The sequence below is a fragment of the Coregonus clupeaformis genome, chromosome 19 (assembly GCF_020615455.1).
Source record: "Coregonus clupeaformis isolate EN_2021a chromosome 19, ASM2061545v1, whole genome shotgun sequence".
NCBI lineage: Eukaryota > Metazoa > Chordata > Actinopteri > Salmoniformes > Salmonidae > Coregonus > Coregonus clupeaformis.
In genome coordinates, this window is record NC_059210.1 from 43,328,125 (window position 1) to 43,337,610 (window position 9,486).

The 9,486-nt window shown below is 41.8% G+C and overlaps 1 protein-coding gene across 1 annotated transcript in view; it reads left to right on the forward strand.

Annotated features, from left to right (window-relative positions):
* Window positions 1-862: 862 nt before the first annotated feature.
* The window catches only part of LOC121531351 (semaphorin-3D-like), a 110,328-nt gene continuing 101,704 nt past the window's right edge, over window positions 863-9,486 (forward strand). Inside the window, exon 1 of the mRNA XM_041836588.2 lies at window positions 863-1,121. The gene's annotated coding sequence lies outside the window, so the exon portion shown is untranslated. The remainder of the gene's footprint in view (window positions 1,122-9,486) is intronic.

Consider the following 9,486-nt stretch of genomic DNA (forward strand, 5'->3'; position numbering starts at 1 on the left):
CAAGGGACAAACCTTACCTTCAATTGAGGAGATCTTTACATTGTTCAGTTAAGTGCCTGCCCCTGCGGTCCTTTCAAATTGAAATCCAAATGTTTCAGTTGGGCAGTTAGGTTCCTGCAAGAACCCCCACCAACTAAGGAGGTTCCTCGATGAACCCCACCTCCTCTGGGGGGCCACTTTCAGTGCCAAGAACCCTAAGGTTCTTCGAAGAACTTTGAGGATCTTAGAAGAACCCTTGTTGAACCCCTAATTTTTAGAGTGTAGGCTTGTTAGAAATGCTAAATGTAAGTTTAATACAAGATGTACAGAGATTTCAAGTAATTTTATACCATTAGCTATAGGTGCTGGTTTGCAAAGAACACAGTGGCACAATCATACTACAATATCATTCATTCCTGCAACAAGGTCTTACCCATCTGCAAACGGGTTGAGGGAGAGAAGACTCTTTAAAATGGATTGAAACAATATACTGTATACTGAGGCTATTAGGTTTTATGTTGGTTTAAATATTGTAGGGAGTTCAGGGAGTAGCCGCAGCAGGGACTGAAACCCAGGTCCAGCGGCTGTTAAGCCAACACCTTAACCATTATGCCAAGAGGTCCAAACCTCTTGACAAGGTCTCTAGCTGTTGCGTTAACATCACTACAATGTATACTAATCAATGTGGTTTTCCACCTATTTGGATGGAGGTTATACATCAGCGGTATGCAGTTTATAAACTAACAGAAGATATTTCTTATTATTAGAGGGGCAATGAGTGGGTGTTTGGCATCCCTACTTCCCTCCCTCGAGGCGAGATGCCACATATCCAACTCATCCCTCTCCATCCATTCAGCACGCGCGAGTGGAGTGCATAGCTAGTTCTTCGTGGACGGCGGTGACTTGGCTACCGAGCGTGCGTCAAACCGCTCTGAAGTGAGTAAAGGAAGGGCAGGGAAATATCGGGGCGATTTCGTTTGTGCACTTTTATCGCTGCTTGATATAGGCCAGCTAGCCCTTGCCAGGTGTATTGTAAGGTTTCGGGAATGTGTTGTTGAGCTCTGTGTGTGAGTTCAACTCCGGTCATCATTACGCACGAGAGGAATCCCGCTCCAGCAGCGACAAGACAACGTTGAGAACAGGTAAATTGCTAAATAATTACGTTTATTTCATATATTAGGAACAAATATGTAAAACACACATGTATGTTACATTTGTGTAGAACATGGCCATGCATAATTCAAATGGTTAATCTGGTAAGAAAACTTTACAATGAATAGTCAAATTTGTTGCATTAGACATGTTGTTGGGTAAATATCTAATTGGGTGTTGGTGCTTTAAGCAATGTTTTTCTGTAAGCGGAATGGTTTTATGTCTTCATAGCCTCATCAGTTTGCCAAAGGCTCTTATCTGCTGCGTGTTGAATTATGACTACTGGCAGAGTTAGAGCACCTCTAACTAAGTATTTATTAAAACACAGTAGTCCTACAAGAATAGTACGCAAACAGTTTACAGGTTTACATTGGTTTACTAACAAGTGGTGTATTTCAAAGCTATGTAGGTGTAGGACAAGGCTTTTTTATTTGATCTGTGGAGCTCAAATATAAGAGGTGGATAGTTCACATTATACAGACTACCATGAGCCAGGAGTTGATAAATGAATAAGCCTCATACAGTATACACATTTTTCTCTCTTAATGATTTACAATGTTGTCTATATCGCTCACAGACCATAAATACTGCATTCAATGTGGATGATAATATATATCCCGCTGGTATGTGAGGAGTATTTCAGAGAGACAGAGACAGAATGTTTAAGATGAGTTTGGTATGAGGACATTCTAACAGTCTTCTGACAGTAGTAAACTCTCCTCCTCTCTTCTGCACTTCTTCTCACCTCAGTGCTAATAGTCTGGGTTCTGTGTGTGTGTGTGTGTGTGTGTGTGTGTGTGTGTGCACGAGTGTGTGTGCGTGCGTGAGTGTGTGTATGTGTGTGTGTGTAACGTGTGTGTGGTACTGTCTCTTCACAGTGTTCACACAGTGGTTTAATACCCTTCTGTCAGAATCTGAAGTAGCGCAGCATGACAGAAGATTAACTAAGAAATAATAGAATAGTTAATACAATTATATAGTATAATAATTCATATGAATGTCCACTTTTCTTTGGTAATGTGTGTGTGTGTTTGTGTTTGATAACAGCTTTAATAATGTGGCAGGCACACACACACAGTGTTCAGGGTGTCAGAGCAAAACCCAGTATGATACCCTGTGGTTTAACTGTACCAGTCAGTGTAAAGGGCAGGGCAGGAGAAAGACTCAGTCATGAACTGCTATTTAGTTATTCTAGCCACCCACCCCAGCCTGCTCCCAGCTATTCATCTACAGCACTCAGCTCTGCTAAAGGTTTACCTAACACCCTACCACGAGCCAGTGTGTATGAGAGAGAGAGAGAGAGAGAGAGAGAGAGAGAGAGAGAGAGAGAGATTTCTCTCCTCTGTCTGGCAGTAGTCCAGTAGTGTCAGTCAGGGTGACGTGAGTAAATAAAGGCTGGCTAATTTTCTGCTGTCTCGCCTCAAAAAGACAACAGAGGAAAAACCTCCTGTGATTGGACTCTTTAGACAGCAGCCAATCATTACCTCAATTACCATGCCTTGTCAGACACGCTTAGGACTGATTAATGTATGCACAGGCATAGACACACACATAGTTGCAGGGACAGGGTGCAAACAAATGGCTGGGGGTTGATTCAGATACAGAAATCTATGTTTGAAAATATATAGCTTTTAGAAGAGGTAAAATGGATAGCAATTAAGAGGCCGTATCACACCTGCTGTTATGAAATAAAACAGAATCAAAGCTACAGTACCAGTCAAAAGTTTGGACACACCTACTCATTCAACGGTTTTTCTTAATTTTTACTATTTTCTACATTGTAGAATAATAGTGAAGACATCAAAACTATGAAATAACATATATGTTATATTTGAGATTCTTCAAATAGCCACCCTTTGCCTTGATGACAGCTTTGCACACTCTTGGCATTCTCTCAACCAGCTTCACCTGGAATGCTTTTCCAACAGTCTTGAAGAAGTTCCCACATATGCTGAGCACTTGTTGGCTGCTTTTCCTTCACTCGCCGTCCGACTCATCCCAAACCATCTCAATTGGGTTGAGGTCGGTGGATTGTGGAGGCCAGGTCATCTGATGCAGCACTCCATCACTCTCCTTCTTGGTAAAATAGCCCTTACACAGCCTGGAGGTGTGTTGGGTCATTGTCCTGTTGAAAAACAAATGATAGTCCCACTAAGCCCAAACCAGATGGGATGGCGTATCGGTGCAGAATGCTGTGGTAGCAATGCTGGTTAAGTGTGCCTTGAATTCTAAATAAATCACAGACAGTGTCAAGAGCAAAGCACCCCCACACCATAACACCTCTTCCTCCATGCTTTACGGTGGGAGCTACACATGCAGAGATCATCCGTTCACCCACACCGCGTCTCACAAAGACACAGCGGTTGGAACTAAAAATCTCACATTTGGAATCCAGACCAAAGGACACATTTCCACCGGTCTAATGTCCATTGCTCATGTTTCTTGGCCCAAGCAGTTCTCTTCTTATTATTGATGTCCTTTAGTAGTGGTTTCTTTGCAGCGATTCGACCATGAAGGCATGATTCACACAGTCCCATCTGAACAGCTGATGTTGAGATGTGTCTGTGACTTGAACTCTGTGAAGCATTTATTTGGGCTGCAATTTCTGAGGTTGGTAACTCTAATGAACTTATCCTCTGCAGCAGAGGTAACTCTATGTCTTCCATCCCTGTGGCAGTCCTCATGAGAGGCAGTTTCATCATAGTGCTTGATGGTTTTTGCAACTGCACTTGAAGAAACTTTAAAAGTTCTTGAAATGTTCCGTATTGACTGACCTTCATGTCTTAAAGTAATGATGGACTGTCGTTTCTCTTTGCTTATTTGAGCTGTTCTTGCCATAATATGGACTTGGTCTTTTACCAAATAGGGCTATGTTCTGTATACCCACCCCCCTACCTTGTCACAACACAGCTGATTGGCTCAAACTCATTAAGAAGGAAAGAAATTCCACAAATTAACTTTTAAAAAGGGACACCTGTTAATTGAAAGGCATTCCAGGTGACTACCTCATGAGGCTGGTTGAGAGAATGCCAAGAGTGTGCAAAGCTGTCATCAAGGAAAAGGGTGGCTATTTGAAGAATCTCAAAAATAAAATATGTTTTGATTTGTTTAACACTTTTTTGGTTACTACATGATTCCATATGTGTTATTTCATAGTTTTGATGTCTTCACTATTATTCTACAATGTAATTTTTTTTTGGAAAAACCCTTGAATGAGTAGGTGTGTCCAAATGTTTGACTGGTAGTGTATATCCAGCTGTACTGTACAGGCTCCAGTATGCATCAATATTCTGCTGTGTTTACAATGGTCCTCAGCTCCATTCCTGAACTGTGTGACAGCATCATGGGATTAATGTCTGCACTGGGATGAAAGCATTCCCTCTCTCTCAGAACTGCCCTTGTTTGGGGTTGAAGGTGTGTGTGTGTGTGTGTTTGCACGCTTGTTTGTGTAATTACTATATAATCTTTACTGACGTTTTATCAATAGCATTTCAGGATTTTGGGACGTTGAGCCAATGGAACTGTAGTCTGTTATGTTTTTTGTCAGACAGTATTTTGTTTGATTTGAATCGTGTCCACAGGAGGTTAGAAGACCTAGAATCACCTCTGCAGTAGGACGTTTTCTGACTGGTAATAGCATGTCCTTATATGGGTATCCTTTCAGATCCCTTCATACAAACAGAGAGGGATACCTTAGATGAGATGGTTTTCTTGTGTTTGTGTTGTGTGCACATGCTTGCTCAGAGTCCACGACATCCAGGTGGCACAGACAGCCTGGCTGGGTCTCATTCCCTCCTCTCTGTCCTCCTTATTTTCCTTAATGTATATTTCTGTCCCCATCCATTTCCTCTTGTTCACTTCTCTTCACAGGAAGCACTATGGCATAACAACCCGACGCAGTTCCCTCAGGTCTATGACCTAATGATCAACAATCAACTAATAGTATTCCACCCTCTAGCTCTCCATAGTATGGGAGTTTCCCACCCGTTCTCTAGCAGAAGGCATTGTGATGAGGGGTGATCAGTTTTGCCGTCTCCTCAGGCCACTGTGCTGATGTTAATGCAGCACTCAGATCTGTCAGTCCTTTTAGTCACAGGCTATTACTCCTATCAGTGTAGCTCTGAGGATGATTAGTGTTTAGGGTCACCTGTCCTGTTACTGTCAGTTGGCCTAACCCTCTCTCAGGTATGTAGGATTACACACACACGGACACACACAGACAGAACACCTGAGAGCTGTCTTCTGCACTAACCTGAGGGCTTTTCCATTCAGACATAATGGAAGACTAAACCGCTACATTAAACATGGAATGAGCCTCTATCAACAGCAGCACGAGTCTATTGTACTAGACTGTGGTGTTATATTACCTCTATAGCACTGGGCTACAGTATTCTCTGTCCTCTGTTGTCAGATAACAGTCTCAGCTCTGCCAGAACACACAAGGACCTCAGGGCTGGAAGCTGATACTTTTCCTCTGGTTTCCAGCTCTGAGAAGGTTTTCCTATAATGGCTAAACGGAAGGAATTCTACTGTAATATCATCCCTTTGGAAATTCACCCATATTGATTGAATGGATTAAGTGTTTCGAGTGAAGTTAGTTTGTGAATTGCAGCAATTTGTTATCTGAAGTTTCCATAATAAATGGTCTCCAAAAAAGAGTAATCGTTGAAACATCCCCTAACCAAGCCCAGTTGTACTGAAATGTCCCCTGACTAGAGCTTTGTCAGGATGATGCATGGGATTTATTAGGAGGTACATTAGTACAGGAACTACATTTTTTCCTTATTGCACAGGATCAAATACTCACTGTACACCACTGACCATGGAGTGGGTGTTTGGTTTCCTTACCTCGTGTATTTGGCTTCATTCATTTTCCTTTTAATTTTGGGCATGGATGAGTTATGATAGCTATTTAAACCTCTAAGATTTGTTCCATCACTGTTCATTTAATCATCTCAGTTATCAGATTAGATGGATTCTCACATCAGCCTGTATGGAAGTATGTCAGGGAGTTCTATAGCAATCATATAATGGGTAATCAGTTCATCATACGCTTAGTTAATTTCAGTTTTTAAAGTAATTATAAAGAGATAAGCCCATTGTACTGCTCATTCCTATTGTGATAATCATATGCTGTTATTCTGATCAAAACGTCGGTAAACATCTCAAAGCAGGCTCTCGTTTCTTCCGATGTTGACTTTCTGTTCTGTTGGATAACTCAGATTCAAACTTCAGGGTGCAGCTGAACAGATATGATGCAATACAGACTAACAAAACACTTTTACATCCTACTACAACATATTACAGTGCCTTCAGAAAGTAGTCACACCCCTTGACTTTTTCCAAATTTTGTTGTCTTACAGCCTGATTTTAAAATTGATCAGATATCGTTTTTTTTATCACTAGCCTACACACAATAACCCATAATGACAAAGTGGAATTGGGATTTTAGATTTAATTTTACACATTAATAAAGAATGCAAAGCTGACATGTCTTGAGTCAATAAGTGTTCAACCCCTTTGTTATGTCAAGCCTAAATAAATGCAGGTGTAAAAATGTGCTTAACAAGTCACATAAGTTGCATGGACTCACCCTCTGTGCAATAATAGTGTTTACCATGATTTTTGAATGACTACCTTATCTCTGTACCAACACATACAATTATCTGTAGGGTCCCTCAGTCGAGCAGTGCATTTCAAAGACATATTCAATCACAAAGACCAGGGAGGTTTTCCCATGCCTTGCAAAGAAGGGCACCTATTGGTAGATGGGTTAACATTTAAAAAGCAGAAATTGAATATACACTTTGGATGGTGTATCAATACACCCAGTCACTACAAAAATACAGGCTTCCTTCCTAACTCAGTTGCCGGAGAGGAAGGAAACCGCTCAGGGATTTCACCATGAGGCCAATGCTGACTTTAAAACAGTTACAGAGTTTAATGACTGTGATAGGAGAAAACTGAGGATGGATCAACAACATTGTAGTTACTCCACAATACTAACCGAATTGACAGAGTGAAAAGAAGGAAGCCTGTACAGAATACAACTAGTCCAAAACATGCATCCTGTTTGCAACAAGGCACTAAAGTAATACCGCAAAAAATGTGGCAAAGGAATTCACTTTTTGTCCAGAATACTGAGTACAACATTTACATTTTAGTCATTTAGCAGACGCTCTTATCCAGAGCGACTTACAGTTAGTGAATGCATACATGTTTTTTTGTTTTTTTCATACTGGCCCCCCGTGGGAAACTAACCCACATCCCTGCCGGCCAAACCCTCCCCTACCTTGGACGACGCTGGACCAATTGTGCGCCGCCCATGGGTCTCCCGGTCGTGGCCGGCTGCGACAGAGCCTGGACTCGAACCAGGATCTCTAGTGGCACAGCTAGCACTGCTATGCAGTGCCTTAGACCACTGCGGCACTCTGGAGTACAACTCTCCATATTTTCAAGTATTGTGGTGGCTGAATCATGTTATGGGTATTCTTATAATCGGTAAGGACTGGGGAGTTTTTCAGGATAAAAAAGAAACGGAATGGAGCTAAACACAGGCAAAATCTGGTTCAGTCTGCTTTCTATCAGACACTGGGAGATTAATTCACCTTTCAGCAGGACCTAAAACACAAGCCCAAATCTACACTTGAGTTGCTTACCAAGTAGACAGTGAATTTTCCTGAGTAGCCGAGTTACAGTTTTGACTATCTATGGCAAGACTTGAAAATCAATTTGACAGAGCTTGATGAATTTAGAAAATAATAATGGGCAAATATTGCACTATCCAGGTTTGCAAAGGTCTTAGAGACTTACCCAGAAGCACTCACATACAGTGGCTTGCGAAAGTATTCACCCCCCTTGGCATTTTTCGTATTTTGTTGCCTTACAACCTGGAATTAAAATTGATTTTTGGGGGGTTTGTATCAATTGATTTACACAGCAAGCCTACCACTTTGAAGATGCAAAATATTTTTTGTGTGAAACAGACAAGAAATAAGACAAAAAAACAGAAAACTTGAGCGTGCATAACTATTCACCCCCCCAAAGTCAATACTTTGTAGAGCCACCTTTTGCAGCAATTACAGCTGAAAGTCTCTTGGGGTATGTCTCTGTAAGCTTGGCACATCTAGCCACTGGGATTTATGCCCATTCTTCAAGGCAAAACTGCTCCAGCTCCTTCAAGTTGGATGGGTTCCGCTGGTGTACAGCAATCTTTAAGTCATACCACAGATTCTCAATTGGATTCAGGTCTGGACTTTGACTAGGCCATTCCAAGACATTTAAATGTTTCCCCTTAAACCACTCGAGTGTTGCTTTAGCAGTATTCTTAGGGTCATTGTCCTGTTGGAAGGTGAACCTCCGTCCCAGTCTCAAATCTCTGGAAGTCTGAAATAGGTTTCTCTCAAGAATTTCCCTGTATTTAGCGCCATCCATCATTCCTTCAATTCTGACCAGTTTTCCAGTCCCTGCCGATGAAAAACATTCCCCAGCATGATGCTGCCACCATCATGCTTCACTGTGGGGATGGTGTTCTCGGGGTGATGAGAGGTGTTGGGTTTGCGCCAGACATAGCGTTTTCCTTGATGGCCAAAAAGCTCAATTTTAGTCTCATCTGACCAGAGTACCTTCTTCCATATATTTGGGGAGTCTCCCACATGCCTTTTGGCGAACACCAAACGTGTTTGCTTATTTTTTTCTTTAAGCAATGGCTTTTTTCTGGCCACTCATCCGTAAAGCCCAGCTCTGTGGTGTATGGTTTAAAGTGGTCCTATGGACAGATACTCCAATCTCCGCTGTGGAGCTTTGCAGCTCCTTCAGGGTTATCTTTGGTCTCTTTGTTGCCTCTCTGATTAATGCCCTCCTTGCCTGGTCCGTGAGTTTTGGTGGGCGGCCCTCTCTTGGCAGGTTTGTTGTGGTGCCATATTCTTTCCATTTTTTAATAATGGATTTAATGGTGCTCTGTGGGATGTTCAAAGCGTCAGATATTTTTTTATAACCCAACCCTGATCTGTACTTCTCCACAACTTTGTCCCTGACTTGTTTGGAGAGCTCCTTGGTCTTCATGGTGCCGCTTGATTGGTGGTGCCCCTTGCTTAGTTGTGTTGCAGACTCTGGGGCCTTTCAGAACAGGTGTATATATACTGAGATCATGTGACAGATCATGTGACACTTAGATTGCATACAGGTGGACTTTATTTAACTAATTATGTGACTTCTGAAGGTAATTGGTTGCACCAGATCTTATTTAGGGGCTTCATAGCAAAGGGGGTTAAAAATACATATGCACACACCAATTTTCCGTTATTTATTTTGTAGAAAGTTATTTTTTTCATTTCACTTCACCAATTTGGACTA